The sequence below is a fragment of the Lepeophtheirus salmonis genome, chromosome 2, assembly GCF_016086655.4.
Source record: "Lepeophtheirus salmonis chromosome 2, UVic_Lsal_1.4, whole genome shotgun sequence".
Lineage (NCBI taxonomy): Eukaryota > Metazoa > Arthropoda > Copepoda > Siphonostomatoida > Caligidae > Lepeophtheirus > Lepeophtheirus salmonis.
In genome coordinates, this window is record NC_052132.2 from 17,448,384 (window position 1) to 17,465,079 (window position 16,696).

General features: G+C 28.6%; 1 long non-coding RNA gene across 1 annotated transcript; it reads left to right on the forward strand.

Annotated features, from left to right (window-relative positions):
• The first annotated feature begins 3,428 nt into the window (after window positions 1-3,428).
• LOC121132159 (uncharacterized) lies at window positions 3,429-5,534 on the forward strand. Its single transcript, XR_005869242.2, has 3 exons — window positions 3,429-3,977; window positions 4,209-4,361; window positions 5,134-5,534. It is a non-coding gene; the product is annotated as an uncharacterized lncRNA (long non-coding RNA).
• Window positions 5,535-16,696: the final 11,162 nt, after the last annotated feature.

The window sequence follows — 16,696 nt, forward strand, 5'->3', positions numbered from 1 at the left end:
ATATTCAAAATGATAGATGCAGACATTCTAATACTTTAGTGCCAAGTAGGTGTATTAATGATCAAATTAGAATTTTTTCATCTTTTGATGTAAGAGTCTCGCTCTTTTCCAATAACAAAAAACGGGTTTTTTTTTGTGAAAATTTGTAAAATCAAACCTAGTTTTTGATTTGAATCTTTTTTTCGAACCCAAGTACAAAACAATTTCATTTATATTTTCATTATTTATCTAGGTACAAAATATTTATAGGCATAGTAACAAGAACGAACAAACAGATACCAATTTCATTTTTTATTAATCAATGTCCAAGATTCATGCAAAAAATGTGATATATTTTCCTACGTTGATTTGCAGAAGAAGCAAATTCTCTCTTCATTTGTTTTTCCATACAGGCTACTCAACAAGAGTATATTGGTAACTATTCTTAGATTAGACTGTATTGTTACGTACTAATTTCTTTTTACTTATTCAAATTTATTGATTAAATTTTTTTTAAATGTTAAAAGGTACTCTTCAAAAAACGATTAATTTTTGCACTTTTTGAGTAGGCAAAAAGTTTGTAATATTGGAAGTTCATACATATTTGTTCTGTTTCATAATCCATTGATATTATATTTTCATTCGAAATCATGAATTTGTGCCCACCAAAATATTGTCAAACTGCTCAAATCCGAGATTCCCAGTAAACATTTCAAAGCAATTTAAGTCATTGTGAGCACTTATAAAATTTTTTGTAAATTTTAAATCTACCCAACAAAGACCCCTTTTTTTCTATATTTTTATTATAGGCATACATTATCTTTTAAGTAATTAAATACATCTATTTTTTTTTTTAGAAATAAAATAAATACTCGTGAACATAGAGAAAATATATTTGGAACATTCTTCTTTTTAAATATGATGCCAATTTCTATTTTTAGGTCATTCAAATATCATTTTTGAGTTAGTCGCGATGAAGAAAAACTTGCATTTAGTAGTAGTATACATTCAGTTGATGAAGTTTGCCCCAAAATTAGAAATCCTTGTCTGAATTAGCGGCACCTATTTTTGGTACTGTAGCTAGGTAAGTAGGAAACAAATACAAAGTTTGGCAAATTTGGTTACCGTTTACCTCTAGCACAATTGCAATTTCTAAACAAGTATGAAGCAATACTTTTTTTGGGCGTGATCTTAAAAACATGTTTTTTTATAAAATGATTCTATGAACAAAAAAAGATTATCATGTTTTATAGTTTTTTTGTGACTCTAATTTCCATCATTGTAAAGAGCTATACGTGTTTGCACCTGGGGCGTTTATTAAATATAATAGACACTATTAAACTTGAGTAGAGAAAATAAAAAAAAGGCCAATCTTTCTTCGTTTTTTTTATATGAATTATCCTTTTAATATATTTTAAATTTAGAATTTAAATATTGAATATATATACTAACAAAAAAAATAACCACATTTAGAGTGTTTCAGTCCCCCCCCGAATTATAAATCATCGTCAGAATTCGATGGCCTTTTCTATAGTACTGCAATAACAACAGATTGACACAAACACAGTAATTAGTACATTTAAATTCTACTGCTTTGTTTGTAAGAATTAATCTCTTTGTTTCAAGAAGGTATTACAGATTGATGAATTTGCATACACAACGCACGCTTTGTTCATTAGTAGTATTAGTCAATATTTGAGTGTTAGGTTAAACTATTCTTGAGCCTCAGTCATTATTTTGTTGTGAAATCAAGGACCTCAATTATTCCATCTCTGGATGATCGACTAGATAAGAAACAGAAAGCAATAAAAAAAAGTTGGTATTTAAAAATTGATGAATGATCTATGTAGTCATATGTTTAAAGTTGTATCTTATTTAATTATAATTATGGATTTTTATTATTATATAAGGATGATAATTAGTAAATAAGAAAATATCTAAAAAGAAAAACTATTATTTTTTTTTTTTTCTCAAATGAAGTTTAATCATGTCTTCTATATTTAATGAACGCTCTAGGCGTTGCTTTATACAATCAAAAAAATGGAAGTTTTAAAATTTTTTTTAAACAAAATAATCTTTATTTGATTATACGAATATCTTAGTGCTCAACGTGTTTCTTATAAAACCCATAATAAAGAAGTTTTGCTTCATACATGCATAGAAATTGCAAGTTTGCTAGAGGTAAACGTTAACCAAATTTGCTAAAATTTTGTATTTGTGTTCTAATTACCTAGCTGCAGTACTTAAATTATGTGTTACTGATTCTGACCATGTGGGGGCAACAACATTACCCTAGAATACATAGGTTTGAATGTAAATTTTAAGGATTTTTATTTGTGCTATTTTTTTTTCTTGGCAATCTGAAGAGTGTTTGAAATTTTGTTAAAATCATGATGGTGTAAGATCCAATTATAAAAGCATTGCTATAAATTCTATAAGTCGGGTTGTAAAACATATTTTTATGTAAGAGTTTTTATATTGTTGACAACCTGTTTCATGTTTTAACTTTAATAATAATTTTTGTGTAAGACTCAATAAGAAAAAAACTTGCTAAAAGTAATATATGTAATGTTGTAAATGTTAAGAATTTTTTGTGCACTGATAAATAATCATTTATAATTGATTAATTAACAATAAAATTCAAAAATGAATACTATAGATACATTTGTATCTAAGCTCTTTGAATCAATTATATAGTCGTCTTCGAGGAAATGATGGCTTTCAGGCGGCGAATGCATGGCAACCACTGGTGAGTGTAGTGCTCTATCCTGGTGTCCAAATGTTGGCTATCAGTGCCATTGAGGGCCTTGGTGTTTTGATGACGAACCCTGCAGGACTTCCCTGTTGGCATACATCTAAAAGGTGTAGTTGAGGGGGTTAGCATTAGGAATTAAGGGGGTTAGCATTAGGAATTAAGGGGGTTAAAAGTGTCCAAAGAGAGTTCCAAAAGAACTCATAAGACTGACACATTCAAAAGCGTCCTTTAACGCAGGGGCTGGATTTATTTTATTGTTGTTATCAAAAATGGTCTCTCCACCCTCACAAAAAGACCTTTCCATCCACTTTTTTGATAGATCTCTGGACAGCTTGGTGTTAATCCCCGAGATCTCTTGCACGGACCCTCATGAAATTGAGAGGATTGGTCTTTTTGGTTAATACACAATTATAAAAAAATTGCTAAAACCAAACAAAGTTAGCATGTAGGTCGCAAGTATTTTTAAAATGCAGATGTTGTGGTTGTTAACAAATTGAATTCTGTTATAAATGTATTTATGGATCGATAGGGAAAATTGAATTTTTTCTATCCGAAATTTTATAAAATTCCTTCAAATCTGTTTATAATAGATATTATTAACAGAAATTTATTTAGTATTATTTTAAGATATTTTTATAAACGCAATATTTCGTTGATATTAAAATGTTTTTTCTTTAAATAGTTCTTAAATTTTGCAATTTTCTATACAGATTTGGTAAGTTAGATTGATTTGTTTGCTTTGAAGTTTTATTGCTTTTTAAATTTCAGGTATATGTATTGTAACACATCTAAGATCAGCTGTTAATCTAAATATCACACTCCACTCCATCAAAAGTAATACGCTAAATTTTTGGTATCTAAATTTTATAAGAAAAACAAAATTTTAGTAGATATCATATTTAACTAGGATAATTACAAATTTAATCTTGTTGTGAAGACTAAATTTTTTTTTGAAATTTCTAATTGATATTTACTGCTGCAAAATGGATGAAACAATTAGGGAAATATTAAAAAATTTAAATAACGTATGTTTGAGTCTATGTAGACTGGGTATATATGTTTGTAATAAATTTTTTGCTGTAACTAAAGTAAGTAAAACTGTAAATTGAAAACATTTTTTTACATGAGACATTTTTTGTTATCCATAAGCTTAACAGTAATTTTCTAAAGCTGTTATCATCATTCATTAACTACTGAGAAGGGAAGTATAAAGTGCACAGCTCATGAAAGACGAAGTGTAAAGGTGGGTTCACCAAAGTACTTATGTATAATCTAGATGCAACATCTTCCTACTTTTTTATTATTATCCTTATGTAAAAACTTTTTAATTGCCCAATAAATTGATAGAGTAAAGTGCAATAATTATTATAAAAAGTATGAAATAATGAGCGCTAAATGAATGCTTTAGCACATCAGTGAACCTACTTTAACACAAAGGATTTGGCGCGAAGTAATTAGTGTAAGTTCTTTTTAGATTCGGTGTAGAATTGAGGATCGACAACGAAGCTTATATTATTACCAAATTCAAAATGGAGCGTGTTTATTACTCTCATGTCCTGGCATTTTGGAACCAATCCAATCAAGCAACTGGACAACTAAATGTTTCCTATCAAACATTCTTAAAATGGTCAGGGTTACATGTTCATTTCCTGTTTCTTTATATAACATAGCCAAAAGGCCTACAATTTAAAACACTAATTATAAAATTGTAAACGTATATCAAATACTAAAATATTAAACTTTAATATCCAACGTCTCGACTCAATAAAAGTAGAGTAATTATTGCATAAAACTTTTTGTTGTTTGTCATGATGCTTTTCGTACACGTAGGCACTTTGTTAAATGTATAATTAAAAATCAAGGCGTCCTTGAAATTTTTTAACTTAACTCTTTGTATAGTGATAATAGTCCAATTAATAGACAAATTGCATATCCTAACCTCATGGCTTCAAATACCCCAATGTCTTTAAAATGATAAAACGCTCATAAAATAATTGTTGTACTATGAATAAATAAAATATGTATGAATACATATATTAAAAAAAAATTCGTCTCATATGATATTATATTTCGTTGCTTAACAAAATACAAAGGAATAAGATAGTGAAAGCAATAAATTACAAAGTTTAACTTTTCTTTCTATATTTTAAAGCAAAATAAAAAATTTAAATAAGATTTTACTTAAAGAAAATATATTTATTTATATCTGTATATAAATATATATATATATTTTGAGAAATAGTGAGAAACGATTCTTTTATATACATAGATATAGATTGCATGCATGTATGTACATATATTGGATCGATATATAATGTACGTTTATAGACAGATTGATATATTTCATTTCGTTTGTATCATGTATATACATATATTTTTACATTATTATTTATTTTCAGATGTAATCAAGTTGTTTGAAATATTATATACCAATATTGGGAGATTTGATGAAGAGTAAACCGGTATGAATATACGTTTTCTCAATGGTTTAAACCTCCGTTAGTGAACGTTTAATAAGTAGGGCGGAATAAATTATAAAAAATATAATTTTTATAAATTGTCATCACCCAATCTAAAGATATGCTTATAAGACTTGATAAAAACTACAAAGCTCAAAGGACAACGTGCTCAGAAGATTTTGAACGTAGGTTCACGCCCCAGTCGTTTCTAGGGAAGAAAATTTACATTATGTAAATGAACATCAAAGAAGATTCTCAACTCAGATGGAGTAATTGTAATACTATATTTTTTTATATACTTAATTAATACAACACCATCTAACAAAGTAAAGGAATATTGAACAAAAAAATTTTATTAACCATTTGTTAGAGATTTAAATAAATGTATTTTGAATCTACATTTCATTTCACATACCTTTCAGTATGTTTTACAAACATGTTAAAATAGAGTATATGCAACTTTTTTATTTATTTTGGTAATGCCTTCTTGATAATTTATTATTATAGTAGGTGTATTATTTTTTAATTTCTTTGGCATTGAAAACACTGCTTTCATGACCGTTGGTTTCGACGATTTCCATTATTTTATCCATATTTTTGAAAATGTCCCTTCAAGAGCTGAAAACATTTTTGTCATCAAAATTACCGAAAGGAATCAACTAAACTAAAATATCACTTTTAGATGCTTTTACAGTATCTGTACCATCAACACTATTCAAATTTTTAGTCAACCGGGTTTCGTCTTTATAGGAAAACTATAAAAAATAGTGAATTTCTCTTTCCTATTGTACATCTTTGACGACTACTCAAAGAAGCCAGAATGAAGCAAGCACAAAAATGTCTCATAAATTTTGTTTTTTTCAGTACGAAATCCTATTTTTTAGTGTAAACTGAACAACCCTTATAAAAGGTGAGACTAACATTACTATGGCCATTTAAAAATACATTCAAATGGTCAGTGATACCAATGTGAGGATTAAAATCTAGAAACGCAGCTACAAATTGTTATATTCTAGCTATTAATCTTTATAAATATCTCATATGATGTTTTATCCCAATTTTTTTTTCTATCAGAATAACACATTATACATTGTAGTAAGATAATTTATAATACGATATATTTTTGTCTTGAAGTCTTATATTTATGCAAGTATTTTAAAGCATTTTAATTGATATTTAGGAGTGCAAATGAATAGAAGAGTTAAAAAAGTGATACTAAATGTAAATGAATTAACAATTGTGAACATACAACTGTTTATCATGAAATTAAGTATGTCATATTTTTGTGTTTATTTTTTATTGTATTATAAATTACGTAAATACCGATTTGGGTGCCTAAGTTGATATAAGTATTTATAACTTTTTTGAGCTAAAAATATACAACAAAAGTTGCTGGTAGGCTTATAAATTGTAAGCAGGTTTTGTTTGTAAAACAAAAAGTAAGTTAATCCAGACGATTGTAAGTATGTTTTGGTGCAGAGGAGTTTTGCTGTCATGACGTTTCATTAGATCAGATTCAAGCAGCTATCAGAATACGGGAATAAAAACTAGTCGCACTTCGTGTCCAGGAGTGAGACTTAGCACATGGACTGAAAAGTTCCGAACATAACAAAGAAAACACGTGTTTTTCTTTCGAAATTGTTTTTTTTTTTAATTATTAGGAAGCCCAGTTCCCGTAACTTTTTTCATGCCATTGTTAGTATTGAACGGTATTTTTCTCAAAAAGAAGCATTGTAAAATTAAAACACAATTATTTTTTTGATCCATTGCTTAGAAAATAATGGAAGTAGCCAAACACTTAGCACAATCATTCACAAACTAATGAAATTTTGATAATCGCCTTTTGAAGTTATTATTTATTTTTTTGCATCAAAGTACAACAACTTTATTATAATAGCTTAAAAATGTCCATAATTATTATAACGAAATGAAACAAAAGAATAATAAACGAAAATGAAATCAATAATAATAGTAATACAATTTATAAAAAAATCCCTTCTCAATGTCAATAGATGTTTGTTTGTTTTTTTCTTACATATTTTAACAAGTTTAGTGGTGACACATTAAAATTTAAAAATATTGTAAAAACTAATGAGGTAATATAGTTTATTTTGACTTGGTAGATACCAATGTAATGAAATGCGAAATGACCATAAAATTATTAACATTTTTGGTATCATTCTGACTAAAAATAATCAACAGTTTCCCTTCAGGTTTTGCAAAAGAAGGAAAATCTATCTTCAGAGACAATCCCTAGTATTTTTCCAAAAGTAAGTGTCTTTATGACCACCTTGTACTTGAACCAATATGTTGAAAATTACAATAAATTGTACGACAGAGCCCTAAAAATGTTTTTAACACTAGAACGACAGATAGTAACGACCCCCCTTAAACGACGGTGGATATCAAAAATGATACCCATTTATTTTTTTAATATTTGTAACTGCTAGTGGTTGATAAAATTAAAAGTAATGTGTTAATTTTTATTTTCTCCGAAGATTTATTATTTATTTAAAAAAATAAAAATAACTTTTTTAATAACACATATAAAGAAATTAGCATTTTTTACAAGTTACAATTGTTTTTTCAGTACCAATACAAGGCTTTTATACGAATCTCTTATATTTACAACAGGTTTTGCTTGCTAAGCGCCGTGATTTTCTTGTACAATTGACTGTACACCAGCTTCTATTTTTAGTTGAACAGTTTGGTTGTGATTGAAATAATTGATTATTTTCTTCTATATCATCCTTTGATTCATCATCTTCACCCATAAGTTATTACGAGTTATAAGATAACACCATCTATAACAGCAAAACCCAAAATATTATAAAAAACTTGTAAAGGCCATAGGCGAGAGGACATTTTGGTGGAATAAAGTCTTGCCATTTGATCTAGAATATCAACTCCATACTTAGTTTCATTATAATACTAGATTGATTCTGGTAATCTTTTTCGTACATCTAAAACTTTAACACTTTTGTGAACAGAGCTCAAAATTAAAACATTTTTGTTTTTTTCCCTTGATAAGAAGTCAATGTTTTCCCACTATTTACAAAGATTCAGCTTGAAAATAGTGCTTGATTGGTAGCTTTTAGTTCAGGAGATATTTCTTTGCGAGCACGATTCATAGTTCCTAAAATAGTCGTCCTATTTTTCTGAAGTTTATTTGCAAGAGACAATGACGTCAAGAAGTTATCTGTTGTAACATTCCTCCCCTTTACCCAAATATGGTTCCATTAGCTTCATTACGACATATTCTGATAAAGATTTATTAAGTGGTCTTTGAGAATATTTTTCCAAGTAAGGAAATCCATTTACCAAGTATTTGGACGATGTATCAACTGCTAACCAAAATTTTATACCAAATTTATCAGGCTTTTTAGCCATATATTGGGTAAATGGATATCTAGCTTTTGTTGGGAATAGTTGCTCATCAATGGTAATATTTTCACCTGGCCTGTATGATGACTTACAATTTTCGACAAATTGATCCCATACCATTGAAATCAAGGCGAACTTGTCGTTTTGAAGTCTTTGTGACCTTGTGGAACGAATATCAATGCGGATATATCTCAATAATTCCTTATATCTGTCGCGAGGGATAGTATTCCTAAAGAGATTGATCCCTATTTTCTTGACCAAATGACTTCTGTCGGCTGCCCTTTGGCTAAGATCCCTCTCGTATACATTATTGGAATCAGTTGGAGTATTTCTCGTTTGCTGGTTGTCCTTACATCATTCTTAAGTTTTGAACGAGCCCTATATATCATTTTGTACTGAATATTTATTATTTTTCTTGTATAGCTATTTTTTTCTCTTCCAAAAAACTTCTCGTGAGATGATTGGGGAAGGCTAGGGGTATTGTAATCGAAAACATTATTAGAGCTATTTTCAAATGGACAATTTATTTAAAATTTTTCACATTGAAAACCAACTTTTTATCAACATTTTACATTTTTTGCAATCAAATAATTCCTGTTAGTATTTGGTTATTGCTTTTCCGACTTATATTTTTTATATCATATTTATCAAATAAAATGTTAACATTTGATTTATTTTTTTTCAGTTCGAAACAGGCAGGCTCTACAGGACGTTTTAACTTTCGAAAATTAAAAAAAAGCACCGTTACACATATCACAATAGCTCTCAAATAAAGGAACAAATTGACAGGAAATTTTGACAGCTGTATTTTGAGGCTTGTTGCTAACTAAAAATGAGGTAAATTAAAGAAAAGTGCCATCGATCTGTGAAGCCCGGGACTTCTTAGCCCATGTGTTAAACAAGACCTAACAAATCCCCAGCGTTACTCTTTGTTATTCATGAGCACACACAATTATGGGTACACTTTATACTTAGATGTTCTCTCCTCAAGCATGAAGTAATAATATTAAAAGTTTCGGAAAATAAGAGAAAGACTCTTCAAGTTGCCAACAACAAAAAAACTTGCACGCAATTAAATGCTTTGAATATACAACTGTTGAAACATAATTTTTGTTTGGTAAGGTAGGATGAACGGGCTTATAATTTAATTACTTTTTTTTTTCTAAAGGGCATTTTCATTCTTCTATTTCTTTCATAATGATCACTTTGTTCGAAGGGAGAAGTGCCTGCTTAGAAATTTAAAGGGCTACGTTGTCGGAGAGCCATTTTTTTAATTGAAATAATCGAATTAAAACTATCATTTTCATTAGCAATTTAGAGAAGAACCGGGTTGAATGCGTCATTACAGTTCTGATATATTGAATAACATTAGTAGGTAGATATAAAAAATTGAATATAGATTTTTCATTTGGCAGCCAAATATTGTTGTTTTTCTTTTAAAATAAATGTACTTACTTCCTATACAATTCAAAATGAATTTCTTCATTATAGTTATATGAAATACTTTCTGAATGTTATCGTTATTATTTTTTATATTGTTGACAATCAGCATTTTTACTTGTGCAAATTGATATTAGGGAATAAAACACCAATATAAAATATTGTTATATGAAATTACATCCAATCTCCAATAATTAAGAAAATACTTATTCACATAATAAAATAAGTACGAAGAAAGTACCAAGTTGTCTATTCCATTCTAAACACTTAATAATTTATGAAGGTTGATTTATTGAAATTATTCCATATTTTGATATTTATATTAAAACATAAACAATTAGTTATAAAAACAAATCTGAGCTCTCTAGCTACTATACAATTAAAGAAAATGACACATGAACTTGATTGACAAATTTCCAACCGTGCGCTAAAAGCAGTTGGGTGTCTCCAGGACAACTGTCTACACCGTCAGCAAGTCTGAAACGTCGGAGAGGAAGAAAGGCTCTGTCGAAAAGTACAAAACTGTTTGTCCAGAGAGCCATCAAAAATGTGGATGGAAAGACCCTTGTGAGAATAGAGAAGCGTCTTTTGACATCAGCACAAAAAAACCATCTTCTCCATTGAGAAAATCTTCTAAATGACTCTTTTGTCTATTTTTAGACTCTTTCATGACAGTTTTGATATCCTTACAGACCTGATGTTAACCCTCTCGACAGCATCTTTTGGATTAATGTCGAGGAGAAGGCTTGCAGTGTCCATGATCTGAACACCGTGGCCCTCAAAGCCACTTTCAGTAAGTACCCGGACGCCACAACAGAGGATTACATCTGTTGTGGGTCGGCAGGCCTTTCACCGCCACCTAGAATCAACTATTGCTGCTAAAGTCAGCTAAAATAATATGTTACAGAGCTCAGACACACATCTATTTATAGTTTTAATTTTGTAAAATTCTATATTTAATTAATAAATTAAATTTTTTTGAATTATAAAATTCAAGGTGCTCAGAATTTAATTACGTGCTTGGTATTTCGAAACTTTTACCTTTTTATATGTAGAATGCTATCATATGACGTCGACATTGTTGATGTTGACCATTTTTGGGCTTGAAAAACAAAGATTTATACTAATTTACCTCCTTTATTCATTCATACTAAGTGAAATAGTGCGCCATTGCTTTGTATTTGGATGTCAAAAAGGGACAAAAAATAAAATGTCTTCAACCTTTACACTCTATTAAGATTATATCCATCTTATACCTAGATTCATTATATGCAAGACCCCAATGTGTATTAAAAACATGATATTACATCATTATACAATCTTATTTCCATGGTGTAGACAGTAAATTAACTATGATTAGAAGGGAGAAAATAAGATATTTGTATCAATTATCCTACTCTTCTCGTTCCAGATTGATAAAAAAAAATCAATGATACAATTCTAATAATTACATAGGATAATGCAAAATATATTATTTTGATCAATACATACATTACTGTGTATCATTGACATCAATTAGTATTCAATGGAAGTATTAAGATTTTTTTTATTATTATTTAAGCCATGTGAGTTCAATCAAAGGTTTATTTTAAATTGTTGTATTTTATATTGTAAAAATATAAGACAGAGTCCTCAAATTGGTGTTGCCTTCAATTAGAACGTCAATATAACGCACTTAATAGTCAGTTTTACTTTTCTGCTAAAACGTTTAAATTTTCAAAATTTAAAGAAATAACTTACCAGAGCATTTATATCTTGCAGATTTCAAGGGCTGTCCCACAAGTACCCAGCTGGACTAAGAAATTGTAATAATTGTGCTTAAAAAGAAAAATTATTAGAAATTACACAATCTATAAATCATAAGTTTCAAGTTTGAAGGTCCCACGTTGTTTAATATTTTTTTTTAGCAGCGATGAATAGTGAACTGTGTCAGTAAATTTGTGTAAATACCGCCAAAGGACAATTGTAATGTGATACACTACTTTTATTTAAAAGGTCTCAGCCCAACCAGTATAAAGACTGAACTAGATAGATGACATAGCTGAGTTTAAACGAGGTCGTACGGAATGCCAAAACGAGCATCGCAGTGGTCGACCAAATGTGGTGACGACTCCAGATATTATGAAAAAATCCACTGGTGGATCTTCCACTGAAAGTGTGCAGGCTGACAGATATTGTACATGTTTCAAAAAGTGCAGTTTATCGCAAAATATTTGAAAATTTTAACACGAGGAATTGCTCATATTCCAGCAAAAATAGTGTGGCAAAAAAGTTTCAATTGATTGTTTGACGACATTCTAAACAGTAAAGCATAATATTTGTAATGTTTTTTTAGAAAATGTTTTACAATTTTTTTTTTTTTTCAACCAACACTGTCATATTGGGATATTGGAGTGATGCAAAATTTGAATGCCAGGCGCGGCAGACAATTTATTCACAGATACCTGGAATTGCAAAGTCCAAGGGGTTTTAGGTTACTTAAAGAAGTATAACATAAATAGATTCAGAATACAGATTTCAAGACTATTGCCATCCATAACGGACTTCCTGATATTGCGAGTAGTCAGAATAGAGATGTCAACGGGTTCTCCATCCTTCTTGTCACTGACACCAGTACAAAGGAGATCACACATGTCTTGTCATTTTTGATTGGCCCTCCGACGTTTTTACTCTGGGATAAAAACATAATTTTTTTATCTTTGTTTCCGCTGTCCTTTGGTTGCGTCATGAAACCTTGTCATTAAAAGTACCTGGGGTAAATCGTTACTAATTGGTACTGCAAGTTTTTAGTCTCTACTTTGTATTCTTGAAAAATAAATTATGCACGTTTGGATTTCGAGATTTTTTATAAAAATATTTCAAAAAGTAAATATACAATATAAAATCTTTGAAATCAATATTCAAATAATACATTTTTCGCAGAAAAAGTTCAAAAATACAGAGTTATTCAAAGAAAACTATTTATTTTTAAATATTTTCAATAACTTTGAAAAGTAATAAATAAATACAAGAATCAGAATTGCAAATTAAATATTATTTTCTTATGCTAATCCTGACTTGAGAAAAAAATAAGTCCCATCACAAATACCTAACGTATTCATATATTTGAAGTCCTCAAAAGAGTTAAAAAAATGGCTTTCTATGAAGAAAGTCATATAAAAAATATGTTTAAGTCAAAACAGAACAATGGTACTCTCCTTCCTTCCCATAAAAAATAAATAAATTGTTTCATAAAATTTTATTATTCACTTTTTGGCTAACTTTTAATGAGATAGACTATTACAATTATTTTACAATGTATATGTACATAAAATATGCATTCTTTTGTTCTATTTAAAGAAACTTTATATTTGTCATAGTATTTCATTATTACAAAAGAGAGAGAGGATTATATAATACTTATTTTTTCTTCTGTTATGTTCATACCTATGTATACAAGGGCGTCGCAGAATTATAAATATATATATTTATTTTTTTTGGAGGAGGCTTTTTGTTGCCATTTTTTACAGACAAAATTGGAAATTTTTATTTTTTTCAATCACTGTGGATTGTGGATGGATTTCAAAAATTTAATTTTATGGAAAATTTTCAAAAATCCAGCACTATTAAAAAAAAAAAATTCTTGAAAAAATTTCAAAAGTAATATTTCAAATATTACATTTTGAAAAATCCTAAGTTATTCTCAAACAATTGAATTTTCGGCAAAAATTTATTTTCAAATATATATATTTTTTTGAAAAACAAATCTATTATATTTTTTTTTGGAGAAAATGGCAAAAATCCAAAGCTATTCAGAGAAAATTTTTTAAGAAAAATTACAAAATTAAATGAAATCTCAAATATTCAATTTTCTAGAAAGAAGCAAAAATTCATTAATTTGTTGGGGCTACATCCCGTCTAGGCCTCCCTTTGCGGACCCCCCTGGTATGTGTCATTTTTATAAAGTAACATCTCCTTACATTTTGATGTTGGTGACATCATTTTTACATCGATACCTGTATTTGTGAAAGTAGTTAAATTAGAATAAGGAGCTCTCTCCAATGAAATCTCTAAATAAGTTTAAGAAAACAAGTATGAAAATTAAAAATATACATACAATACAAAGTAATGAAAAGGGGTTGTATTTTGAAGGTTAAAATGGATTTGGACTCGATCCATAAGTCCAGAGTATCTTTTTTTAAGATGATAGCCGATGGTAACATTATTGAGTACATAAATAGTTGATAAATTTTTGTGATATGTTATGTTATAAAAAATTTACACATGGGTTGTAAAGTCCAGGATTTCACACATACATGGAACTACTTTTTTTATTCTCTTCAGTTAGTAACATACTTAATGAGACAAACTGTTCTTTAGTGACGCTACTTTTGTTATTTTCAAAACAATATATCCGAAACAATTTCGTGTTTTAATTTTACAATGCTTGTTGATGGAAAAAAGAATGCTCAAACTCAGCAATGGCTTAAATATTGTTATAGGGAATCCACTTCAAAAAGCGAATAAAATAAAAAGAGTTTAAAACCAGCCAATTTTAAGAAGAAAAAAACCCAAATTTTAATTTTTAAAGACGGGACTTTTCTGTCCATATAGTATAAAGCTTTGAAAAATTATATGCAATCTGTTAAAGTATCCACCCGGTATATATTTACTGCAATATCCTTGGAAAGCATGTTTGTTAAAATATAAAAAAAACATAGTATTGCTCATTCAATATTTTTTTGGAGATTGTCTGTCATTGCCTATTTGATAAAAACTGTATATTTAGAAAAAAGTATGTATTTTTATCATTTTTTAAGGTTATAAATATTTATTTGCTATTTTTATTACTAAATATAGATATAATTTAGCTTATATATATCTCCCTATATATTTTTTACTACCCTGAGTGGTATACGTATAGATTGCACCATAGACGTACAAATATACGTACTATTTTTATAGTTGATTAATATTCATTGAGTATACTCTTGACTTGACTAATTAACATAACATGGTTGATCCTTTTATAAAGATATACCAACATTTATTTTCTATTTGTGTTTCTATACTATGTTATAATAATTGTTTACCAAATAGACATTGCATGCTGAAATTGGAGCAAAGTCTGATTGATTAAAAATTGTGATATTTATTTATATTTGTTTACTGTATAATATTATTTACTAAGTTAACTAACAATTACCCATTGACTGTTTTTTTATAAAATAACTCATAAATCTTAATATTTGTATTTATACATTAATGTTTATTTGAGCCATATTAAAGTATTTACATCAAGTGCTATGTAATATATTTGCAAACAAACCATTACTATAAACATTAATAATATAAATATTTATTTTACACTGACATAGAACATGGTTTAGAATATGGAATCATAAAGATATATGAGGTAAATCAGTAAAAAAAATAATCATCAACAAAAATGAAAAAGAAATGAATATCCTAATATATATTTTTTTACTTCAAACATACATAGAGCCAAATATTTCATATACATATTTCAATCAATTATAGGCTTTGTATTTAAATTGATGGGATATGTTTAATTACCCTAGAATTTTAGTTATATATAGTTGAAAAATTTATTTGATTTAAGGGACTTACATACCGGGTGGAAATTCAAATCTAAACATTTACTAAATCAATAGTTAATGGAAGTTGAGTGATGGAAAATAATTTCTTATTTAAAAATATTAATGCATAACCAATAAGTTACAAAATAAAGCAAACCTGAGCTCTCTGAGTAGCGTAAAATGTCGAGAAAAGGAATCTTAAATGTGATCGACAAATTTCAATTTTCGCACTCCAAGAAGTTGGATGTCTCCAAGACCATGGTTTACAGCGTCAGCAAGTCCGAACAGTATGAAAGGATGAAGGATTCTGTCAAAAAAACCAATGTAGACCAGGATGGGTGAAAGAAAACAGCCTAGGCCAATCAATTCAAGTCCATGAGGGGCCATGCAATACATTTCGGGGTTTCTCAAGACATAATACAGAAAACTATAAAAAGTTATTGGAAGGAGCATTATGGTTACATTAATTATAGCCTTCCGCCGTCAGATGGAAATCATCATTGACTCTAGGGGGCCTACATTAATGATTAATAGACCTAGGACACACATCTATTGATAGTATTAATTTTATTGAAAGTCTATTGTTAATTTAATAAATTATATCTTGTTGAAGTTTAAAATTCAAAGTGATCAGATTTTAGTGGACCACTCGGTATGCCTTATATGCCAATTCAAAAAAGAATCTGTCAATTTCTCATTATTAATACTTTAAGTGCAATTTATAACACTCCCAAAGGATTAATAATAATAATCATTTGATAGAAATTGAGGAATGTTTGTGGAAGAATAAAAATGGAATCCACACACAATTTTGAGAAAAATCATCCCTACTCACTTTTGTGCTGACGAGGGACATATGTATGTGTTGTTTAATTAACAAGTGGGGTCTGCAAACTTGAAGTAGCATGACTAGATTTTAAAAAAAAATCCTGACATTTATTAACTCAAAAAACAAAACAAAAAAACATTTAAAAACTAAAATAAATCGTCACAATAGGTAAAATTATGATAAATTGACAGATTTAATCTGTAGGACCATATTTGTTCCAATATAAGTATCTCAAATCAAATCAAAATATTTCACTATATCAAAAGTTATT